This window comes from Grus americana, chromosome 7 (assembly GCF_028858705.1).
Source record: "Grus americana isolate bGruAme1 chromosome 7, bGruAme1.mat, whole genome shotgun sequence".
Lineage (NCBI taxonomy): Eukaryota > Metazoa > Chordata > Aves > Gruiformes > Gruidae > Grus > Grus americana.
The window spans coordinates 35945698-35960383 of NC_072858.1; the positions used below are offsets into that span (position 1 = coordinate 35945698).

General features: G+C 38.1%; 1 protein-coding gene across 6 annotated transcripts in view; it reads right to left on the reverse strand.

Moving 5' to 3' along the window:
• The window catches only part of CTNNA3 (catenin alpha 3), a 512488-nt gene that overhangs the window by 156125 nt on the left and 341677 nt on the right, over positions 1-14686 (reverse strand). The window lies entirely within an intron of this gene.

Genomic DNA, 14686 nt, shown 5'->3' on the forward strand with positions numbered 1-14686 from the left:
GGACATAACACATATTACATCTATATAAAAGCAGAAGACTGATATATCTAAATCAGCTAGGCCTAAAGATAGTAACTATGTTCACATGAAGAGCGTAGATTCCACCACTCCCAGAAAAGACTAAGTGAAAGTGGAAATACTGAACCCTGAAGTGATTACTTCTATAGATACCTCTTCAATCAGTTACTTGAGATGTTTTTTTCCTAATACAGCTTTTTGTTGATGCTGTATCTATAAACATTATAAAACTATCTATAAACATTATATAAATTATACATATACCAGGTAGAAGCTGAACCTTACACTAACCTTTTTTCCCTTCCCAATATTGTCTATTTATCAAGGGGAGAATGGTTTCAAAAAGACAAAACACCATCTACAGCAAAAAATGGGAAGAATAAAAACAATACACCCACACTTATCCCCAGTGCTGACAGTACACATGCATAAAACATTCTTAATATCATGCCACTGTAATCAAGTGTGGTGGGTTGACCCTGGCTGGGGGCCAAGTGCCCACCAGAGCCGCTCCCCTCATTCACTAGACAGGGGAGAAAAAGTATAACAAAAAGCTTATGGGTCGAGATAAGGACAGGGAGAGATCACTCAATAATTATCGTCACGAGCAAAACAGACTGAACTGAGAGAGGAAATTCATCTAATTTATTACTAAGCAAAACAGAGTAGAGGAATGAGAAATAAAATCAAATCTTAAAACACCTCCCCCCACCCCTCCCATCTTCCCGGGCTCAACTTCACTCTCGGCTTCAACCTCTGCCCCCTCCAGTGGCACAGGGGGACCGTGGATGGGGGTTACGGTCAGTTGATCACACGTTGTTTCTGCCACTTCTTCCTCCTCAGGGGGAGGACTCCTCTCATTGTTGCCCTGCTCCAGCATGGAGTCCCTCTCACGGGAGACAGTCCTTCACGAGCTTCTCCAACGTGAGTCTCTCCCACGGGCTACAGTCCTTCACAAACTGCTCCAGCGTGGTCTCTTCCATGGGGTGCAGACCTTCAGGAGCAAACTGCTCCAGCGTGGGTCCCCCACGGGGTCACAAGTCCTGCCAGCAAACCTGCCCTGGCGTGGGCTCCTCTCTCCATGGGTCTACCGGTCCTGCCAGGAGCTTGCTCCAGCGTGGGCTTCCCACAGGGTCACAGCGTCCTTCAGGTGCCTCCACCTGCTCCGGTGTGGGGTCCTCCATGGGCTGCAGGTGAAATCTCTACACCCCCTCATCCTTCCTCCATGGGCTGCAGGGGGACAGCCTGCTTCACCATGGTCTTCACCACAGGCTGCAGGGGGATCTCTGCTCTGGCGCCTGGAGCACCTCCTCCCCTTCCTTCTGCAACTGACCTTGGTGTCTGCTGAGTTTCTTACATCTTCTCACTCTTCTCTCCAGCTGCAAAAGCTCCCTCTAACTGGTTTTTCTTCTTCCTAAATACGTTATCACAGAGGTGCTGATTGGCTTGGCCTTGGCCAGCGGCGTGTCTGTCTTGGAGCTGGCTGGCATTGGCTCTGTCAGACACATGGGAAGCTTCCAGCAGCTTGTCACAGAAGCCACCCCTGTAGTCCACCCGCGCCCCCCCCCCCCCCCCCGCCCCCGCCGCTACCAAAACCTTGCCATGCAAACCCAACACATCAAATCATTGTACCAAAGAATAAGAACTAGGAAATTCCTTGTCCTAAGTGCATCTGATGTTTCATTACAATAACATCAATCCTCTTGACCCTGTTGGGGATCATAAGCTAAATTTGTAATTGGTGTTGTTTGGCTGGTTTTTTTTTCATGTCACATGAACTTACACAGCTGGTGAAATTTAAATGATGACTTACTATACCTGCGCTCTCACAATGAAAGAACATACACAATTAGGCTTTCACAAGAATACTGCTGGGATTTAGACTTTTTACTAGTGATTTGATAAGGAAGAATAAGCCTATGTGCTTATTACTTTACCAGGCAGCTGGAGAAGGAGGAGATGATGCAACTACAATCAAGAAAAGGATAAGGTTTCTTCACCAATTCCACAAGTGATCTAAAAAACAGAATTCTGTCCAATAAGTACAAGTGTAAAAGCATCCTATTCTCCAGCAAGAAAAAAATTCCCAATAGGCATAACAAATTTAGAATTGGAACCAACTGGACAGGTAGCAGCAAAAATGCATCTGCATTTACAGTGCATCAGTCAATAAATCCAAGTCCACCATGCCAAGTGGCTACAAAAAATAAGTACTGTCAGAGAAACCAACAGTCTGAGAAGTAGAAACGGAAGAAATACCTGAAAAACCCTGAGTTAAGTGCTTTGCTCTAGTTTTGCATGATTAAATTTTCTAAGTGGAATATCCTATCCATTTTGGGGCACCATGCTTCTAGAAAGACATGAAGAGTTTCTCTCCCACTCAACACAGTATAGCATCAATATTATCATCATCATAGATATAAAAAAATAGAACTGTAAGAAAAGACTGAAAAAACTGAAATCAATCTAGAGAAGGAGAGAGACTGGAGAGAAATAATGTAGCTGCATAGATTAAATGAATAAACTACTGCATGTGCATCACAAAAAGCAAAGAGGAACTTTTAAATTGCAGGAAGGGAAAAAGTCAAGAACACAAAAAAAAAACCCCAAATCAACCAAATAAACACTAATTCAGCTTTCTGCAGGTAAAAAGCTCTCCCCATTTACCTTAAATTCTCTAACACATGAAACCAGTAATTTGCTTAAGATTAAAATATCAAGCACACTAATTGCTGAACTGAGGAAGATTACATTATTAAGATGCCATCTGTAGCAAAGGATAGTACCAACATGCAGTATCCCACTAACATACCAGAATGATTTACTACATATTTTTGTAAAACAGGAATGGAATTATCTTAAAGTTGTTACTTAATTTTAAATAATGACATAATAAATATATTTAAACACTAGTTGCTGTCTAAATGTAACCCATCAGGAGCCACGCTGTCTCAGAATTACTATTGAATTATTGGCCATCTACACTGCAGAACATTCCTGTTTTGACAAAACATCTGCAAAGTTATGCAGAAAACCACAAAATACACTGAATAAAGCTGAAGATGTCATCTTCCCTATTTTTCACATTACTCATACCCAAATTATTTAATTCAGACTTTCAGGTTTTTGACAATGAATTTTGCGTTCGTATGTACAGCACAGCACCATGCACCTACCTTAAAGAAAATGCTATCAAACTACACATAGTTAGAAACAGATTTAAAGTTTTAGTAATGAATCAAAGTGAAGAATCAAGTTAATCCTGATTAAATGCAAAAAGTGCATTCTACAGGAAATAAGTGCTCAACAGTTGAGCAATTACAGTCTGAGAGTCCTGAGTCTGATCAGCATTGTTTAAAGCTGCACAGCTCGTTGTTTTAAAAATATCCGATGATGGTGATCACTTTATCTGCACCTCTGATAATATGGAATACTCTTTAAAAAAAAAAAAAATCAAAAGCACCTCAAAAATCCATCACTGTCAGTTAACAGTTTCAGCAGTTTGCCTATGAAACAATTTTTTTAAAAAACGTCCAGCTCACAAACCATACAGCACACATATAATGAAGTCTAAAGGGTCATTTAAAAGAAGTCTGATTTCATGCAGTACCCTTAAAACAAAGCTACTGACATTTAAAATAGTAGATGTTACAAGCAGGTGTCAGAGCACTGCTCTAGCCAGACCCAGGAAGGACTTAGAACTATTTTTTTAATCTGATTATAATTTGTTTTATGCTAAGCACAGTGTTTTCCCCATAGTTTTCAGGCATCCTTTCAATATAGCCCTTTTGCTATGTGTTACACAATTTTATTTTATTCATACTCCAGATCTACAAAATCTGCAACAAAAGTATTTATCAGCTCTATCACCTGGCAGCAGATCTGTCTTGATGGTGTATGATCCTACCTCTAAAAAGAAGCACACCATTTATGTCTGTTATGTGAAAAACACAATCTCAATTCCTCACTCATTTATTGCCCTTTTTTTTTTTTTAAATGCAATTGCCAGGAACCATATACTGTTAAAATATTGAATGTACAGAAGGTGCCTTGTATTTTAGTTTGTAAATAATGTTCTCTACTCCAATAAAATGCAGGAGAGAATCACAGTAACTTCCAGGGAGATTAGAAGAGAAGCTCTCCCAAATGAATGCTGAGTGCAGCTTGGAGCACTCCTAACATCATACATCATTTCTAACATGTGAAAAATAGCAATAGCAAAGCAATGCTGACACAGATTAAAAGGTTGATCATTTATACCTCGACAGAATGCAGACATTAAAAACGAGTCACCAGGGACTTTGAAGCCCTATTCAAAGACACCAACAAAGGTGCCTATCTCCTAGGCATAAGCAAACTACCATAATAAACCCTCTGCCTACATTCCCACATGCACTATTCATTTGCAGCATCACTTCTTTGGAAATGTAGGGTCTCTTCCTGCAGACATTTATTTATGCTTTCATAGCCAATTGCTTCTGACTTAAATAAGTCAACAGACCACTCCAGCTGCTTGTAGGCTTAAATTTCCATTTACGTACATTGCTTCTACTGAAAGCTCTGCAAGCACAGATTTTTATTTTTTTCTTTTTTCTCTCAGTTAAAGCAGGGAATTTATGACCTTATTAGGGTTCATTTTTATAAAGACAAGTGTTCAGCATTTTCCTCTGTTATAGTACTACCTTTGACACTAAACACACACTTTGAATAAATACTTCAAAGCAGACAGTAACATACTATGCTAAAGTCAGTCTCAAATGACTTCCAATTACAGCAGTAATACAAACTACTTCCTTTGTTTATTAAAACAAAGGCTTAAAATTCAGAAGATGCAACTGTAAGCAGTTTATGAACTATGCTTCAGATCATCTTTTAAGTTTTGTTACCACATGCCTGAGGACCTGCGGTGATAGAGTCCATTGCTTAAGGTTTCTCTTGGATTGAAGGTGCTTCGGCAATAGGATAAAATGGAAGGTTTTATTTGCTAAGAAAACTTTCTAATCTGTAAGCAACTGCAGACGGTGGCTATTCCAAGTGACTTTGTAAAACTGTAATAAAAAATACCAACATGCACAAATGAACAAACTAAATGAGGAAAGGGCCGGCACTAATATCCTTTCCCTTTCCTTTATCCCCTTTAAAACACACTGAGCTTTCAATTCCTAAACACTGTTCTCCTAAGTGTAGACCAGAGGCACAAGGCCATCTTGTTAATGGCTAATTTTAACCCCCAGACATCAAAAATGAGAAAGAAAACATGGTGACTCAAGACTTGCACACAGATCATGTTTTTAAAACAATTCTGCATTTGGTACTTCAGGAGTATCACTGCTGGGTTTTTTGGTTGTTTTTTTTGTGGTTTAGGTTTGTTTGGTGTTTTGTTTTATTTTTAAATATAATGCCTAACTGAAAGGAGGGTTAATACGCACGAAAGCAGACTGTCTGGACAGACGCTAAACCCTCCATCGCTGGAGATGTTTTAAGAGTAGGGTAGTTAAAATATCTGCCAGGAATATTTTAAAGATCTAAACCATGGAAGAGTTGATCCTGTATTAGTGGAAGAAATAATAGAGGGAAAGTGAACTACACATGACATCAATATGATGTCTCAAAATAGAGCTAAAATGAAATGGTTTCCTGACTTGATAACAAACATTTGCTATATAGTACAGGAGAAGAGTGGAAGTTCTAATACTGCCAGGAAGAAAAGCCATCAAGGCTGGCATCAAACAGGCATCACCTACATATTGTGGGACATTTTTAAAAGGGTTGGGATGATTAATTTGTAATTAATATTTTTTCAACACTAACTATAAACATTTGAAAATGTTATAAAGTAAATAATACTTGCCACTACTAGTTAAGCCTCAAAACTGAGTACTTTTTGTAAAGTATGTTTCAAGCAACCAGCACATAAGTCTACACAATTCACACATTTTTTTTAATATGTAAAATACACCCAAAAAACAATTCACTGCCAATCCCTGTACATGCCAGGGATTTTACAATAAAGATTTTGAGCTTCTGGCAGGTGGATATCCAGCCCAAATTTTGATTCTAGGATATGGACTGCATAGATCTGCGGCAAGCAGGAAGAAATACTGCTCAGCTAACACGGAAGGAGCAGATCTGTTCTCCCTTTGTTGCTCTGATGTTAGAACTGCTTCCTAAACCATACCGAGATGGGCAAACTTCAGACAGCTTTCAGAAAGAGTGTAACTGCTTTCTCTCACACTGCTGATGAGAAACATGCACAGGAGTCCTCACAAAACTAGGCTTTGCAGCACACAGACACAGACTTCTGCACAATTTGCAATTATTAGGTCCTCTCCTCCATCCACCTACATGAGCCAGTAATAAAGCATTGAGAGCACTGGCTATACAATTATTCCAGTGTCCACTGCCCAAAGGGTCCAGGAAATGGGCTACAAAGCTCAAGGAGTACCAGCACCCAGTTAAACACCCTCTGAGCTTGTTAAAGCAAACCAGGACTTGTACATCTGATCACATTTGGATATTCCACAATTGCCTATGAGAAATAATCTCTAGTTTCTTTATTTCAACATCAATACCAAAGATACAAGAGCTTTCCACATTCAGTTTAATACATGAAAGTCCATTTCTGTTTGGGTCTACAGCAGCTCCCCCAACACTCTTAAAGGTAAGAAGTTTGCAGGATTTGAGACTGCGCTGTTTTCATTCCTATTATGCTTGACCCAATTTCACAGAATCAGTTTTCTGAACTAGGGGCTCAAAATTTCACCTCAATACTTCTTACGTCACATTGGTCCTGTTTTCATTCAGCAACTAAACAGTTTAGGTTTTAAAATGTGTTCATCACAACTGAAATACTACACATGTAATTTCTAACTTTTCTGTTCAAGCCTCCAAGATGATATTACCTGAAAGTCAAACCTTGTTTCTGATTGAATACAGTAAAGTCTTTTTCTTCCTGTATTTTCTTCTTTGCTTTGGTGTATTTACCAGGCGACTGGCTTTGCCAAAAATAACGAGACTATGTGAAAAGCTATTTCAGTAACAGAAGAACCATACAATTTTTATCTTGGCAAATGTAGTGAGGAGATAAACTTCTTGGGAAGATTATCAAAACTGTTACAGAATGTAGTCTTTATTAAATAGGAGAATTTAGAAATCCAGATGACTCCAGGTATCTCCAGAAATAAAGTCCTGAAACCTTGACTACATACAAATACTGCCGAGGCAGACATCCTCATCTAACAGTATGGAGATTGCACTGACACACAGACTGATGGACTCTTAAGGCTACACAAGATCCACAAATCATCTAGTCTGGCCACCTAAATACCAGAAACCATAGCATTTACCTAAGGTTTCCCTCAGGAAGTTTACAGCTAGAGGTTAAATCAGTTACATTCTACATAAAGGCAGTTAATCCTGAATTAAATATTTCAGGTGACAATACTCCTTATGGTTCCCCAAGGTAAACTGTTCTAATGCTCAACATCCTATTAAGAAAATAATTCCACTTTGAATAGACATGGCTTCCACAAGTGTGATGATACCTACATTCCATAAAACAATTCAGATTGATATTAATGAAATCAAAATCCTGACATAACTAAGTTGCAGAGCAGGCTATAGACCATCTGCCTTTGTTTTGCCTGGGAACCATGTCAAGGTGACAGACCTAAGTGTTAAGTACAAGTATACTACTAGTTTTGTTCTATCTGGAACTGCCCTGATAATTGGGAGCAGCAATCATGAAAGGCTCCTTTGTATAGACTTATAAGTAGTTCCAAATGTGTAGTCATTAAGAGTCGTTGTTGAACATTTCCAGTATGACTGAAAAAGGGGGCATTCACCATTCTGGTGCTCATGGTGTGGAAGCCTATCCACCTTAGATCCAATGGGAACAAAAACAACTGCCACTTTTGCTCATCCAAACAGTGCAATACAATGCTGTTCAGTAAGATCAGTCTCATGTTCTTTTTTTTAATCATATTATCCAATTATTATACTGCACTGTATTTCTGCACTACAAATCTCTCAGATCAGGTAAATATTACCAGAAAGTTGTTATTTCTCCTGCTTTACTGCTCGGGTGTATTGCCAGGAGCTAAATTCATAGTTTTCAAATATCTCCTTGCATTTCTGAGCACAAGTTAGCTGAGGATGGCATTTATTATTATTATTACTGCAGTAACATACATATGTCCTCATCAAATATAGGATAAACCATACCCTACACACTCCATTAAATGAAAGCCAGTCTCAAGAAGTTAACAGAATAGTAACAGAAGATTATACAATTTGAGGGAAGTTTGAGGATAGAGCAAAATTATGACTACAATAAGATAATCCTACATACCTTCTAACTAGCTTCTGAACAGCTGATGACTATATAAAAATACAGATAAGCTAAAATAAGACTTCAGGCATACACAGCAGATGTAGCTCTCAGGGAGCTACTCCTGTGCATAATGGGTTAAAATTAAAAAGAAAAAACCATAACAAACAAAAACCTAAACAAAAAAACAAACCACCTCCCCCCCCCAAAAAAAACCCCCCAAAAAATCCACACACCAAAAAACCCCACCAAACAAACAAGAAAAAAAACCCAAAACAAACCCCAAAAAACCCCAAAACCAACCTGGACAGCATTCACGGGGTAGCCTTAGACTATGGGACAGTTACTCATTTCTTTTAGAAATAACAAATTGGAGCCCAACAGACATTAATGTTGTCACACAAGGGAGGGAAGCAATGTTCAATGAGATAGTTCCTTAAGGTAAGGACGAGTCATCCAGCTTAAGGTCAGGCAAAAGGAGACAACAGAAAAATCAGAAGCACACAGTAGGGCTGAAGTAACATTACAAGAAGATACTTTGATCAGTGTTTTAATTAAATAAAACAAGGAAAAAAGCAGGGACAAAGGTCTGATATGGTAGTGACTACAGAAGCAAACTAGAAACTTATTAGAAATAAAATATAAGGATATTGAGAATACTGAAAACTGTTAAGTCTCTCTAACCAAATCAAGAAAAAGTCTTGATTAATTGCTAAGGTTTTATTTGGTGATTATCTATTTTTGCAGTTGAATAGGAGCTAGCCGCCCAGCTTTAGATTCATCTGCACCTCCATCAGATGAATTTCCAGCAAAATTAAGTGGCCCAGATCCATCAACTTGACACAGTAACAGCAGAGCCAAATTCAGTCAAATATGTCTCAAAGATGCTAGAGAAATTTACCTCCAAGAAAAGAAGTCATTTCTGCCCTAATGTAAGCTAGTACAGTGTAGTTGAAGGAGCTGAAGTTGAAAGAGCTCACCCCAGGATAACATAGTTTAGCAATCAAATCAAAACAGGAACACGTATAGCTTTGGGAATAAATATTCTCAAACCATTTTATTCATCTGGGAGATTAGTAATACCTTATAAATCTACATGTAATTACAGTCTAATTGTAACTGTGTATGATTTCAGGCGATGGGGGAGAGAGTGTATTTAAGCCTCCTCTCATTTGTAACTGAATTCTCAGGCATTCGTTTCATTTATCTCAATTTGTCAACATCTGTAACCAGTCTTCTGATCAGCTACAGATTTATATGCCATTGATATTCTTATAATCCTGTCTCTATAGAAGGTTGCTACAAAGGTGAATGTGTCACAGTTCATCTGATGTACTAACAAACAAAAGTTGTTAGTCATTAGCATACTGCCCTTAAGAATTACCCTACCAGAATTAGTTCACCGTTTTCTGTACACAGTATCTTCTCCAGTTACATGCAACAACATCTCAAAAGCAGCTACCACATCAAAAACAAGAACTGCAGAAATGTGGTTTTGAAATGGCAGTCTTTTCTATTCAGAACTCAAGTCACACGTTTCAAAATAAGATCTTAAGACTGGAGCCCCCATAAAAAGAGGCTTCTGACACAACTTACGTTTCTGGTTGTTTCACGCTGTGTCCCTCATTTTGTTTTCTCCACTGGCCATGCTATGCCTCCTTTACTCACACTGAGCAGTAAACAAAGCTACAGTGTTTACAGTGACTAATATTTAAAACAGATTAGCATGAAAAGCACAAACTCTAACCAAAGCATGGGCAACTTTGCTCTTCAGACTTTACTGTCAAGTGAGCGACTACTTCATTCTAGCCTTTAGAATGATGACATGCTTCATTTGCTGTGCATGGTCGGGGTGTTCATCTCTAAGGGAAAGGCAGGGATAACTACACAGAAAAATAACATCTATCTATATAATTGTATGTATACAGAAAATGGATTGCACTCAAACCTACTTCAGCACAGGTCTCATGGACTCAGCCAAAAGGGACTTTTAGGCACACACCCCCCAAAAGTGTAGTACTTGTGCATAGATTACAAAGATTTAGTACCAATCTCTATTGCAGAATTGTAATAAACATGCTCACAAGGCAAAGTCCAGATGGGGACGCTGCTAATTTGTTGCCTTCTGTAGTCTCACCAAATTGTCAAGTGCAACAGCCTGTAAAGCTGGCGTTTCTGAAGAACTGCTCCCATTCATGGAAGATGTAAAAGCTCACAAAGTTCTCCCAATTTGCATGCAGAGCTGATGTCTCCAAAAATCCAATACGTGACTGAGAACCCTGACCCCAAACATTAAACTCATGTTTTTAAGTATTAAAACTGTGCATCTATCAAATACATGTTAATATAATCTCTTAGGAGAAAGAATTATTTTGTGTCTTAATATTACAGGATAATTAAACATAGTTGAAAACTGGTAGGTTTAACTAGCATCCTGCTCCCTGAAATACAGTAATAGGTCCATACCTGCTCCCAAGCAAAAGGTCCCAGAAATTTCATGCTCTGGCTGGGCTAAAAGGTTTTGAGCTGAATGTAGGCTGGAATTCCTCTGGAGCAAGAAGTAAGGAAATGGTCTCCAATCAGTTCTCCTATGTATAGAATAGCACTTATTCATGTAAATAAACATAAACAGAACTCAAAGCATCTGATTTGACCACAGAGTTTTGTTACTAGAAAATGGAATTTTGTAGTTCCATATTTTTATAGCTAAAGTATAATGGGATGGTGATATTCAAGGTGAACAGTACATCAGATGTGTCATTTGATTCTGTCACTTCTAGAGATCAGAATGCATGTCTTTGTTTAAAATCAAAATTATTTTTTATATCTTATATTAGTCCCAATTCATTTATGTAATGCGAGCAATTTCTAAGCATACTTCACAGGATTCATTGAGGTATGTGCATTAATAACACACCAGAGTAACACAGAAAACAAGTTTTTGAGCTTTCAGAAGGTGGATTTTTTCCAAGCTATTACTGAACTAATCATCTCATTCTACTTTGCAAAAGGAATTGTACTGCTTGGGACAGTATCAGTAGAGAATAAAACTCGTGTCCAACTATGTCTGATCTAAGAGAACCTAAGGTTTCTCTTCCTCCTTTCAAAAATGATCAACTGAATGTCTAAAAAACAGTCTTGCAGCTGGGATGGAATAACTACTTGCCATTATACAGTCTGGGAACCGACTGGCTGAGGAGCAGCTATACCAGTAAAGGACCTGCTATCTTGCTGGACAACACTTTAGAATGCATGTCGGCAGCATGCCCCAACAACAATGAAAGCTAACAGCATAGCGAGCTGAAAGGACAGGAGCATAGCTAACAGAATGAGAAAGGTGACACTTACTAGATCACATCTAGAAAACTGTGTCCGGGTGTCCAGTTTTGGGCCCTCTGATACAGGACAAACATCAATAAAGTAGAGCAAATTCAGGAGAAAGCCATCAAGATGCTTAGCGGCTGGAGCTCTTACCCTGAAAGGAGGGAGAGAGAACCGAGCTTGTTCAGCCTGGGAAAAAGGTGGCTGCAGAGGGACCGAAGAGCAGTCCCTCAGCACAAAGGAGAAGTTCACAAAGATTACAGAAATAGGCAGCAGCCATGCATGGTGCAAGGACATTCTGACAGTGGTCAGAAATTGAGGAAGGCTCTGATGAGAAAGAGTGCGGACGTGCACAAGAGCACTTTCCACGCCAAGGTCAGTCAAGCAGTGAAGAGGTTGCTCGAAGAGTCTGTGCAGTCTCTGTCCTTGGAGATTTTCAAGACCTGATCAGTCAAAGTTTAGAGAAAGCCAGTTTGAAATTCAGCATTGAACTTGCTTTGAGCAGTAGGCTGTGCTATGGACATCCTAAGGTCCCTTTCAATCTGAATTATTCTATTCTGTTCTGTAACGCACAGTTACAGAATAATTATACAGTACGTACTTAGTGACTAACGTTGACTCCTTTTGCAGCAAGAACGACTCACTTCTCAGGGATACTCTAAGACAGGTAATAGAAATTTAAACAGATAATTATCAATAGATAATGCAGCAACATCATGAGATAGTATTTCCTGACACAAGGATTACTACTAAAGAAACCACAGGAACAAGCTGGCAGTCTAATTTTGTTCTTTTAACAGAAAATTGTGCAGAACTTTATTTCTGTCAAGCTGTGCCTTGTATTTCTCTCAAACAATTCAGTGGGGGAGCTTAAATATCCAGACATCCCCAAGCTCTGTAAAAAGGCATCTATATTTACTACTAAAACAAAAGCCAAAATTGCAAGCAAAAAAACCCCACTATAATGATAAAAATGCTCAGGGATACACCACCATTCTTTGGCATCTGCCATAAAAAGCCATTAAAATAACACACACATGAAAAACCACTAACAATTTAAAAGCTTTGAAAGCTGAGTATATTGTATATAAAATATTTAATCGTAAAATGTATTTCAGTCAATACAACTAAGTAAAATTGAGATCATGTTGATAATACAGCTCTAGACAACAGACAAATTCTATCCAAGAGATAAGTGCCTTCCAAAAGTAAATTAATTACTTGCTGTGTTTATTAATAAAATCAACTTTAATTGTTCACTGAATTTAAAAGGTGAAATCTACCTGCATTGAAAATAGCTAAGAAGAGATGCAAAATTAGGGAAGATCTTTTAATAATTATATCAAAAATGACACATCAGTGTCAAAGCAAGATTGTACTTCCACAAGAAAACTTCCCTCCTCTTCTGAAAACAGGAAGAGTTCCATCCATAGCACGCTGCTCTCTCTTACAACGTCCTGAAAAACTTCTCTCAGAAGCATTATCAAGTACTGGAAGTTATGAGGAGTTAGGTGTACAGGTGGTATGATAGGATAAACACATGACCATAAGTTTTTACATTGCATTCAGAAATGACTAAGACACCTATTGCTTCAGACAGAGACTCAAAAGCAAGAAATAATAATGCAATAATAAGAACATAGCAATCCCTAAAATACTAAATGCAATGGTTAAAATACTTAGCACTAATTATTATCCAACATAAAGTTTCAAAGCCCTATTTGCCATCTCTATTTTGGCAGAACTAGCATTTAAATAACTGAATGATTTTGTTTTTTCCTCCTTTCCAATAATTTAAAGCAGGAAGAAGAGTTGCACTGGAACCACTTGTTTTGATAGTGACATAGATTAGGTTTGGTAGTAAATTTTAGAAGTTAAATATGGATTTACTTCTTTGGAGATTATTAGGTAACTTTAATGAAGTTTTGAGAAAAAGTCATTGAAAAAAGTCGGTATATATTAACCCACTGTTCAAATCTAGCAAAGGCCTTCTTGATACCAACTGTTAAGGAGAGATTTAATTTCTACACTGTTATTGCAAGCTACTGGCCAAGAGTCTTGCAAATAAATTACAAGTGCACAGCTAAAGCAATCCCTCAAGAACAAACAGAATTGTAGGGTAAGGGGTAAGCCAACAATATTATGACCCTTATTGTTCTGATACTCCAAGCTTGAAATTAAATACAGTCCTGCATAACTTTATCCCCTGATGTCTGGGCAGTGGTTACTAGTGATATACACAAATATGTTTATATTACATTGGGATAAAGTTTTTGTACTTTATTAAAACCATTTGTCAAGTTCACTCAAAAGCATACCCCCCAACACAGCTGAGTACTGCTGAGAGGTATGGTGCACACTTGAGGTAGACCCTACCAAATATAGTCCTCTAAAGCTCCCCCACCCTTGTACACAACTATGTCTTGGTTTTATATAGGGACTACATGCACATTTTTAAATGCATTTGGAAACCTTCTACGGGAAAGGCACACAAAGTTATCTTTAACACTTCAGGGACTGAGCAAAGATCCTAACAGAATATTCTAAGACAAGAAAATAAAAAGTAAATATTAACAAAGAGACATTCTCATTATTTTAGTTTAAAATGTTATGAAAGTGCGAAAGAACAGAAAATGCAGTAAAGCATTCAGCAGTCACATTTGAGTGGATAGTTTCTTTGGTTTTTTTGGAGACAGAGGACAAAACAGACCTAACGCTTAGAGACTGATTTTTAAATCGATCTGACAGTATCTCCACTCCAGAACTAATTCACTTGACCTGACAAGTGAAGCAGATAGCAGATCAGAAAATGGGTTGGGGTTTTTTTTGCCGGTCAGATTATAGGTGCCTGATTTGCATGAAATCAGTAATTTCAGTTGTTAAAGTACTTTAACTTTCTCTATTTTGCAATACTGAAACTGAACTAACCAGAATAAACACACATTTCTGTTTCTATCTTATTGAATACAGTGTCTGTAAATGACCCAGGGAATGTTTTGGATATGATATTCAAAGGTT